Genomic DNA, 10,868 nt, shown 5'->3' on the forward strand with positions numbered 1-10,868 from the left:
GAGAACATTAAAATTGAACTGGGCTTTGAGATATACAAAGAATTTCTACATATGAAAAAAGGAGAGGAGAGGAAAGGTGCTCCAGACTGAGGAAAGAAGCCCATCCAGAAGCCCAGAGTTCTAGAAAGACAGCTGATAGATCAGGTAGCTGAGAGTTATGCTGATGGAAAGTAATGGATAAAAGGTGAAGTTACTTTGTTGCTCAATAGTGAAGGGTGTTGATTACACACTGAGAAGTGTGAAGTTTTTTTGGTAAACATTCTGGAGTTGTTGTTGTTTTTGGAGGACAGAAATAATGTGTGCCCACTCATGTTTGAGGAAGATGACTCTATCATGTAGAAGATGAAGAAATGATAGGTGAGGAGATCATGTGGGAGACCACTACCTCACTGCAGCTGAGCAGTGATAAAGACCTAACTAGGACGATGGGAGAGTGGAAAGGAAGAAGAAGACAAAAGGACTTTGTGACTTTTTGGCTGCCCCAGGTGACAGAGAGGAGTGAAAAAATTCTCCAAGGTGATGTGGAAGATAGTGTGGACAATTCATTGCAGAAAGAGAACAGGAGTTTTAAAAAGGAAAATGATGCATTTGGTATGTGTTGCATTTGAGGTGTCAGCAGGATATCTATATAAATACCCAGAAAGAGGGGAGATGATTTCTGAACTATCAGCTCATGGCGGCCAGGCAGAGAGTACAGAGCAATGGTTCTTAACAGGTTGTGTGTGTATGGGGAGGGGGAGATTGGTCTGGCTTACCTATCACTGAGTATGAAATAAACTACCACAGAAAGCTTAACACAGCCACTTATCTTGCTCATGATTTTGTGTGTCAGTATTTGAGGACAGACTAGATAGGCTAGGTAGTTTTGTTCTATGTGGTCTTAACTATAGTGGCTGGGCCTGGAGGATCCACTTTTAGGATGGTTCTTTATTCATACATGGTGCCTCCATGTCCCACACATGAGGTCTTATCATTTGAGGTACTCCCTATGGCTTGGGTTTCTCATGCCATGGTGGTCTCAGGATATCTGATCACACTTCCTATAAGAGGCAGGAGTTCAAGCTACCAGATCAGTAAAGGGCCATGCCTAGAACTGGCACAGTGCTTCTTCTGTTACATTTTATTGGTCACAGGGCCTAACCACATTCAAGAACTTGAGGATAGATTCCACCTCTGCATGGGGAAAATGGCATGGTCACATTGCAGAAGGGTATGTGGGATGGGAAATATTTTGGGGCCATCTTTCAAAAATACTGTTTGCTACAGGGGTGTCCATCAAAGTCACGTGCAGGGATTTTTCAAATTATGGCGACTATGCTTCCAAGTTTTTTTTAATTTTTTGTTTTTTTATTTTATTTTTAAGAATCTCTACATCCAACATGGGGCTCAAACTCATAACCCTGAGATCAAGAGTTGCATGCTTAGATGGTGATCTAAGCCAGCCAGGTGACCCTACTTCCAAGTTTTAAATAGGTTGTACAAGAAATTCTGATACATATCCCTGACTAAGACCCACTGGTACAGAACAGAAAGAAAAAGTAGCTCAGAAATGAAATGTAACAGGAAGAACAACTCTGAATAGGGAGCTCCTGCTGATAGACCAGAGATGAAAGGAATGAGCTCAAGGCATTATGGGAGCCAGAGCAGGAGAGCATTCAAGAAGGGAGCAGTCAGAAGCACCAAATTCTATGGAGATAGAATAAGAAGTAAGCAGAGGTTGCTGGATTTGGATTTAAAATCTCTCCAGGCTTCTCTGAACTCTATTGCAGTTAGGGTTGGGATCCCAATTCTGAGGCTTGCAAACTGAGTCTGCATGCAGCTAGAATTGGTTCCTTTTGCAGTCAGTTTACTGCATCAGGTATAGGAAGCACATCAGGCTAGGACTTGAGAGAACTAAGTTCAGATTCTGACTTGGCTGCGTATTCACTCTGTGACTCTATACAGGTCACCTCGTCTCTCTGGGCTTCAGACTCCTTTGCTCTGAATTCTATATTAATATTTAAAATGCCATATTCTGTTCTTGTTTGCATTCAACAAATGTTTATTTTCTTGAGATATTTTTTAATGAGACTTGAAAATACTGTTTTTTAATGTGGTATTACTTGGGACCAGAATAAGGGAAAACATCTGCTTTTCTTTCTTTCTTTTTTTTTTTTTTGACAGAGATTCTAAATCTTTATAATTTACATGAAAAAAAATTACAACGGTCATACTGGGTTTCTTTCAAATGTGAAGGAAGAAAGGAGGCTTTGCAAATGAAAATGATAGAAACCACCTTAGTAGGAAAATAATTTGAAGATGGTGTTTGCTCATAATGGCTCAAAGAAGTCCCCAAGTCCTTGCCTTCACCAGGACATCCTGGTAGATAGGTAATATAAGAGAGATAAAGGTTGATAAACTCTCTGGAGAGTGCTGTCAGATGGGTTATGATGACTAGGTTTGCTTTACACTCCTCAGTCCCTTACCGGATGCAACTAATGAGACAGTGGTATGAGCCTGGATGTTCCTCAATCAGCCACTGGGGAGATCCTCAAGCAGTGTCCTTCCCACCCAGCCCCCAACAGGGCTCTCCAGGCATCTGCCTTTAGCAAAGCCAAGGCTAAAGCAGAGTTTACACAGCTGGGCCTTAGTTTCATGAGGATCTTCATTCTTTGCAGTCTGATTCTCAGTGCTACTTTGGGATATCTCTGAAGATGGGAAGCCAGTTTAGCTCCAATCATCAAGTAAGTTACTAGTCAGCCCTCCCACTTCCAAATCCAGACCTTTTTACTTCAGCCTGGTCCCTTCCTCTGTCCCCCTAGCTACTACTCGCTGCTCATTCCCCACTCGGTGTCTTCTTGCTCATATTTTCCCTAACTTCACTTTCTCTCTCTTTCTCTTTCTTTCTTTCTTTCTTTCTTTCTTTCTTTCTTTCTTTCTTTCTTTCTTTCTTTCTTTCTTTCTCTTTCTCTTCCTTTCTCTTTCTCTTTCTCTTCCTTTCTCTTTCTCTTTCTCAAATCCTAATCAGAGTTCAGAGCGGGCTAAATTCTGCCTCTCCCTGGAGCTTCCCCTGCCAACTCTAGGCCTCTGCACCTCCTCCACACAGGTGTGATTTACCCACTAGGCAGGCTGAGTATATGCTTAGGGCACTTGTAAGTCAGGGGTCTTAGCCATCCCACCCCTACCCACACCTCACCACACACACACACACACACACACACACACACACACACACACACAGAAACCTCAGCTTTAATGAACATATACAGAATTTTCAAATGGGAGAATCTAAGAAGATTTTATTTTAACTTTAGCATATGTAACCTTTGTGACATTTCAAGAAATAACATTTGTTCTTCATTATGTAGGGAGGGGCACAAAGGATTACATTTTTCAGTTTAGGGTCTTTAGAGTTCTTAATTTTATATTGATCTTTCCTCTGAAATTACATTGTGCTCATTGTGTTTTCCGTAGACATTGGCATTTAACTGTATATTGTCACGTGTATGACCTGGTGGCTGACCACGTGGATTCTGAAGTCAGACTGATGTGTTGAAATCTTGACTCTGACACTAACTAGCTGTGGGACCTTGGGCAAAGTATTTGTGGTAGGTAATCTCCAGTCATAGCTGTCATAACTCCTTCTCCCTGCCACTCCTGCATTGAGAGGTAGAACTTGTTTTCCCTTCTCTTAAATTTTGCTGGGCCGGTTACAGGTTTGACCAATAGATCGTGGGAGAAGTGATGTTCTAAGATTTCAGAGACTGGGCCTTAAGAGAACTGGGAGTTTCCATTTGTTCCCTCTTGGAGGGTTCTTCTTAAGACTCTAGCTTCCATCCCAGGAGAGATAATGGAGGAGTATAGATGTCCTCTGGTGGGCAGTCTCAACTGTGCCCCAGCTGATATCCAACACCAGTTGCTAGCCATGTGAGCAAGCCATCTTGGATGGTCTAGCTCTGTCGAGCCTCCAGATAAGTGTAGCCCCAGATGACCTCATGTGGAACAGAACTGCCCAGCTGAGCCTGGCCAACTCTGAATCATCAGACATAATAAGATGGTGTTACTTCAAGACACTAAGTTTTGAAGTGGTTTGTTATATAGAAATAGATGACTGAAACAGTATTTAACCCTACTTAGATTTGGTTTCTTCCTCTGTAAAATGGAGTCAATAATGGTACCTATTTCATGGTATTATTTTGAGGATCAAATGAGATTAAATGTATGGTAACTGCTTAGTGATGTTATCATTATTATTATGTTTAATCATGCAAGGAAGGCTCTGTCGCTGGTTAAAATAGTTCAAGAATCAGAGTGCAGGAAGTGGGGGAGGGCAAGGGAGAAAAGGAAGGTGTAGGAAATAAATGAATTACTATTTATTGGGAGCCTACTAGGTTCCAGGCCCCATGCTAGGTGTTCGCATATATGATCTCCCTTGTTCTTGACAGAAAACTTGTTAGGGGTATGTTATTATCCTTATCATAGAGTGAAGGCACAGAGATGTAAGTGGGCTTCAAAGTGGGCTGTGTAACTTTTTTTCCCACACATTTTGGACTGAGGGGCTTCCTGAGATCTTTCAAAGTGTAATTTCTGCTTTTAATGAGAAATTACATATCCAGCCAGATTCTAATCAACTCCATCAATATTCTGCCTCTTATAGGAACACTGAGGAAAACTTAAGAATATCTTCCAAAGTCCTTCACTTCCAGTAATAAATTATTACAAATCTAGCACCAGGGAATCTAGTAAAATCTTTCATGAAACTAGTTATTTTTAGCTTATATCACTTCTCAGAGAAACAACTTCAGACATGTAAAGCTGTACTGCCTTTTATTTTTTCCTAAAATACCACCTTTAGCCCTCTAAGAAGTGTTTCCCCATTAAGTCTATATACATTAGTGCTTAATTTGTAAATGAGAAGTTAAGGTATCTTTCCTCACAGAGCCAGTTTGCTTGGTAAGATCAGCACAATACTGATAAGAAAACCTATACTAGGCCCCTCAAACTGGGCCTCTGAGATTCTGGCTGAAAGCTCACCACAGATCTGGGTCCAATAATAAAATCCTCCTCGAATCTGGGAGCATTCAGCTCATTTCTGCCTTCTCAATCTTTTAAGTGCTTCCTTCCCATGCTGCTTCTTTTCCTTTCCCCAGTTCCTTGCAAAATCTTGTTCCAAAATGTCAGTCAACCATCAGCTAATGGGATCAGAAGTTGCTTCACAATCACAAAACCTCCTGTTCCCGGGCCCAGGGGCCCCCATTACCATCCCATGTCCCAAGATGACCTCCAGTCTCCATGACGTAAGAAGACATTTCAGAGCAGCTTTATAAACGGAGAAACTCATTTGTTATTTTTTCAAGGGACCAAGAAAAGAAAATGTTATGAACAAGGAAATTGTTGGTGGGTCACTGGCTGGGACACTGAAATTTGAACATTGAACAATTAATTTGAGGATAATATAAACAGGTTTCATTATACAGATTTTAGGAATATGATATGAATAGTCTGTTGTTTTGAATTCTAGAATGTTCCTCCCCCTACTGTGCCCCCACTCCCACCCCCTCTTACTATGACTTGGCATTCTCCCTCTTACTACTCTACTCTGCTGGTTGTTTTCTCCATCTACGCCTGCTGTTGGGAGTGCAGATGAACTCTGCATTTGGCTTCATGTGGTTGCCTTGCCTACATTTATTCTGACATTTATTCTGGTTTCCTATTGTGTTGCTGACACACATTTTTAAGGGTTCCATTATGTTAGGGTTTTTTTCCTACTCTCTTCAGAAAAATTGACTTTTCAAAGGAATATTTTAAAAATTATTTTTGTTTAAAGAAATGTTTCTAGTTCTTTGTCCTGTTTCACAATTATAGCCATGTAATCCATAAGGAATCCATTAATGTGTAAGAGGCTTTGAAGCTGCTAGATGTGTGTGTGTATGTGTGTGTGTGTGTGCGCGCACGCACACTGTTTTTTTCTTTTTCTCTCAGAATCTGGCTGCTGCCAACCACTGATTTAGGAATGTTTAGGGGTATATGCCAACTCAATAATCAAAATCATTTTGGTACTGGGAACCCAACCACAGTCTCTGTAGAGCAGTGGAATTTATTGCTTGCTCCAGTATTAGGTAATAGTACCAACAACATTTTGAATAAAGAAGAGTCTGATAAGATGTGAAAGAATGTCAGGATAATTCATTTTGATCATAAAACAATGCTTGTTTTGAGTTGAAATACTAAAGGCACAAATAGCCTGATGGTCCATGACTTCCTTCCCTTGACTTGGTATAGGAATATGATTCATAGCGTACTTCAGGTTTGAGGCTCCACACAAAGTGCTGATTTGCTGCTACATACACATCCCTGTTTTCATTCCACAAATACATACCTAGTACTGATTATGGGCCAAGCACTGGCCAAGGCATTGGGACTGCAGTGGTGAACAGGGTAAACACAATTCCTGCCACATGGCACTTTCTGAAGGAAGATATCTTGGCTTCATAGATTACTTGCTGTTAGGACATTTGAGGCACATGCATAACAAAGTAATAGTGAAGCTTGAGTCCTACTGAACTGTGTTCTGATCCAGGCTATACCACTCCAAGCTGTTTTATCTTGAACAATTTATGTGACCTCACTTCAGATTCTAAATTCCAATAGAACTTACATCATAGGGTTATTGTTGAGGGTTAAGTGAAAAAAATCTTTGTACAGCTTTTAGCAAAGTGCTTGGTTAATAACCAGTAGTAGTAGAAGTAGTAGTAGTAGTAGATGAGCCACCCTGGCCTTCAGCAAAGAAGGGTAAGTTTCCTCATTCTTGACACAGCAAGTTCATGGGACCAACCATCACTGGCAAGTCACAGATCCAACCCACCGTGGAGTCTCTTCAATTTGAGGGAGAGAAAAAGAAAGTGTTGCCCAATGCTCAGAACCACATCCTTTGCTTCTAAATCTACAGTTCCTCCTACTGCTCATGGAAGGAAATGCAGCTCCTTCCTCCCCAGGAGGGTAGTTGCCAGCTCCTCTGTGGTGAGGATTCTTCACACTACTTGAGCCCTGACATTTCAGACCCCATAAGGGGCAACCCCCTCATCATCCCTGAGACCTGCCACCAGTGATTGTGCCAGTGGAAGCCCACCATGCGATGGTATAGACTTTTCCCACTCACTCTGCCCCTTCTGTTCCAGCAGGATCCCCATCTTGCTCCATATTGAGCCTAAAACAGCAGATCTAGAACTTCCAACGTTGCTGGGACCTTCAGGACTCACAAGAAACCCATCTTTCTGATGGATCCTGGATTGTCTTTCCCTTTGGGACATCCCTGATTTCAAACACTTATCTCCAAAAGAGCACTCAACAGTTATCGTATGGCTGCCATGTGCCCTGATGTTTTGACTGAGACAACGTGGTTACCATACCTAACCAGGTCTCTCCCAGAATAGTCACAAGGTTCTCCTGGACACAATGGGAATGCAGGGAAGAAAGCTGTGTCCACCTGTTCCTCTGCTGTATGCCTCTTCAGAAGCCATGTCTTCTACCCAGCAGGAGAGAGAAGTTTGCTTGGTGTCCATCCTAGGAATCTAGGTGCCAAAAGAACCTAGGTGCCAAAAGAACCCACTGTAGCCAATGTGCCCACTCCCTTCCCCATGAAGAGGGCAGGCACAGAAAATTTCCCCAGATCCTTCCCAGCTCATCTACCTCTAAGGGGCCTTACCATAGCTAATATGTGAGAGAAGAACAAATTTAAATGAAATAAACATGAACGTCCTCCTAATAATAATAGTGCTATTAATCCAACACTTAGTGAGTGCCCAATTAACTACATGGTGCCAGAAGAGAGACAAATCCCAGCCACCCTCTTGGTAGTTTAGCAAGATGCTGGCTTAGCAGGTCTGTGCTAGCTTGAGGGAAGAACAAGCTGATGCCAGAGGCTAATCTCTAGAGGCTCTGTCTTCAAACAAGACTATTTCCTCAACCAGGAAATTTCCTGTATCACATAGTATATCATATGTTCTCTGCCATCCTTTTCTTATAAATCCACGTAGAGGGCGGGGTCCTTTCCCTGGAGCCATTTCCCCGGGGGCATCCAGCTGTGGCCAGTCAAGCACACATCTGTCAGATGATGGCAGCCCAGGGTAGCTATGGGTTCTGTGGCCTCTTATGTGGAAGCTTCCCCAGTAAACTGTACTTCACTTTCTGCATATCACTAGTAAGGCGTGTTTCTCTGCTGCCTTGGCATGACAGCGTCAGAACCCAGGAAATTAGCCATCGTGAAGGTATGAAGAACTCAAGGTCTCTGTACACAAGTAGTTAACAGTTTCGTGGAAAAGAACTCAAAGACGATAATAAATGCAGTACATTTATAGACACTTGAGGTGAAGGGACTTTAATAGGCTGTCACTGAACCCCCACTCTAGGCAACAGATTATAATCTTAACTAAAATGCATACTTCTGCCTAGATTAGCAAAGTCCTGGAGGGCCACTTATAAAGGGGGCCCACACTGGTTCCTGGACCCTCACTTTCACTCTTCAGGGAGAAAAGAAGCCCCCACAGATGACTATATCTGACAAGAACTTGCTCTAGGAACGAACCCAAAATGAAGAGATATTCACTAATAATAATATATAATAAAAATAGTAAAATTCACAAATAAGGGGAACTAATTTACTAATTTTTGTGGAGAATAAACCACCACTCTTTATTCACATTGATTCATTTAAGAAAGTTAACAGAAAATATATATCTATATTACCCACAATATATTTATACCCACAAGTAATGTTTCAACATGAGCAACCATTTCAAGTGCATGGAAACACGGCCATTGGCCATTTAAAGTGAGATGGCAAACCTAGGTAAATACTCAGGCTGGGACTGATGTGTTCAGATTAGGCCCTACACATGAGTGCAGGGCTGGAGTGGGGAGGGCATGCTGAACTGGGGCATATACACCTCTTATACACTCTTGTGTGGGTGTAAGCACCCAGAGTTAGGGGTGCCATACTTTTCTTCCACACACAGACACTATCCACCCACAAAGCCTAAAGGAGTCCACTTTTCCTCATTCATCTACTTAAAAGGGCTCCTTTTTATAATTGGTATAATTTGTATGTGCTAGCAGGTATCTCACCTTTCCTCAAAGCCTTTCAGGACTTGATAGTTCTAAGGGCAAGTGGGGTACAGGGCACCTGACTACTAATAGCTTGAACCATCCATCCCCATTAGGAAATGACAACTTCATAAAGACCTTGGATTTTTGGACTCTGGTCTTCTCCCCGTAGGTAACCAGGGAGCTTTAGAGAATAATTGGTCCTGCTTATCAAGCTGGGTTTTTTAAAACTGAATCTTTCTGAGATAATTGTAGATTCACATGCAGTTGTAAAAAATACAGAGAGACATACTATTTACAACTTTACCAAGATTTAATTATTTAAACCAACATTTGTTGAACACTTTTTCTGTGCCAGCCATCAGGACAACAAAGATGCCCAGTGGGATCCCTGGGCTTCTGTTCCTTTAAGTTCTCATGATGAAGACAGACACAAAATATCTCTTTAATGAAGTTCATTGTGCAGACTGCCAAGAGGGAAGTGAGCATGTTGGAAGAAGAGTCCTGGGCAGTGCCTTAGGGGATGAGTAGAAGTTTTTCAAGAGAAATGGGTGTTGGATGGGGCAATCTGGGCAGAGAAAACAGCACAGGCAAAGGCTCAGAAGTATGAAATAACATGGTGTGTGCTGGGAGCCATTCAAGTAATTCAGCATGGATTGGAACAAAAAATTCAAGGAAGAGAGTTCAGAGGCATCTGGGGAATGAGAAGGGAATGTTGTGTGATCCTGGCCTCCCACATTCTATGCTGGGGAAATGAAAAACAGATGGGAAATATGCTCCCAAACATGGCCCAAGCATGGCTCTCAGGGAAGCAGGAGAGAGTCTTGTTCCGGTTTGAGGAGCCCACAGAGCCTTCATTTCCAATTTTTGGATTATGGCGCACTTCCTTCTGTGCCCTTCACCCAAGGTGAAGAGCAGGAAGTCTAGCTCATATCTTTCCTCTTCTGCACAGAGTGGCAATTGGAATAAAACAGAGTGCCTCCCCTCTACCAATCTGGGCTACCACATGGGGCAAAGCACCCTAAGCTCCCATCTGGCATGAAATTTATCCAGAAGTCCTGTAAGGGATCAGTGAAGGACACAGAAGTTAGTTGATGATGTTGCTGGCAAACTCAGTGGAGAGTAACCAAAGTGGTCTGTAGGACAGACCACCTGAGCTGGGAATCAAAGGGGAATCCCATCCATACTCCAAAGAAATAGACAACCCCAGAAAGCTGAGATGAAGCAAGTTAACCAGGACTCCAGGCCCTGACTGAGCTGAGAAACAGCTGACCTGGAGTATTCTAGCCACAGAGGTCCACAGAAGGTGCCAGTAGATCAAGGAGTAACCAGGTACACAGGGAAATAATTTCCTCAAAGACAGTGAAAATTCAAGGAGTAGCATGGGATCTGAGTTCCTACCTGCTCACCTCCACAGTCACATGATAAGCAAATGCGTGTATTTACAGACATTCTGGAGGAGAAGACAGGGAAGGCATACTGAGATACGTAAATGTAAGTTTCCTTATTACTCAGCAGGAAGGGGCTCCTAAGGAAGATTAGGTTGTTTATAGAAAAATAAGAAAGTCACATTTTCTTTGAATGAATGAGTATATTGTGTGTAATGATCAACCCCTCTATATATGGTTTATGAATACCCCAGGTAGGGTTGTGGATGAAACCATTCTATTTTAATGTGGAATGATGAGGATTCTGTGCTAGTTGGTGACTTCTGAATCATGCCATACTCTCTGCCAGTACTAAAATGTTCTCTTACTGAAGAAGAGATGAGCTACTTTCTCACTTGT

This window comes from Ursus arctos, unplaced genomic scaffold (assembly GCF_023065955.2).
Source record: "Ursus arctos isolate Adak ecotype North America unplaced genomic scaffold, UrsArc2.0 scaffold_21, whole genome shotgun sequence".
Classification (NCBI taxonomy): Eukaryota; Metazoa; Chordata; class Mammalia; order Carnivora; family Ursidae; genus Ursus; species Ursus arctos.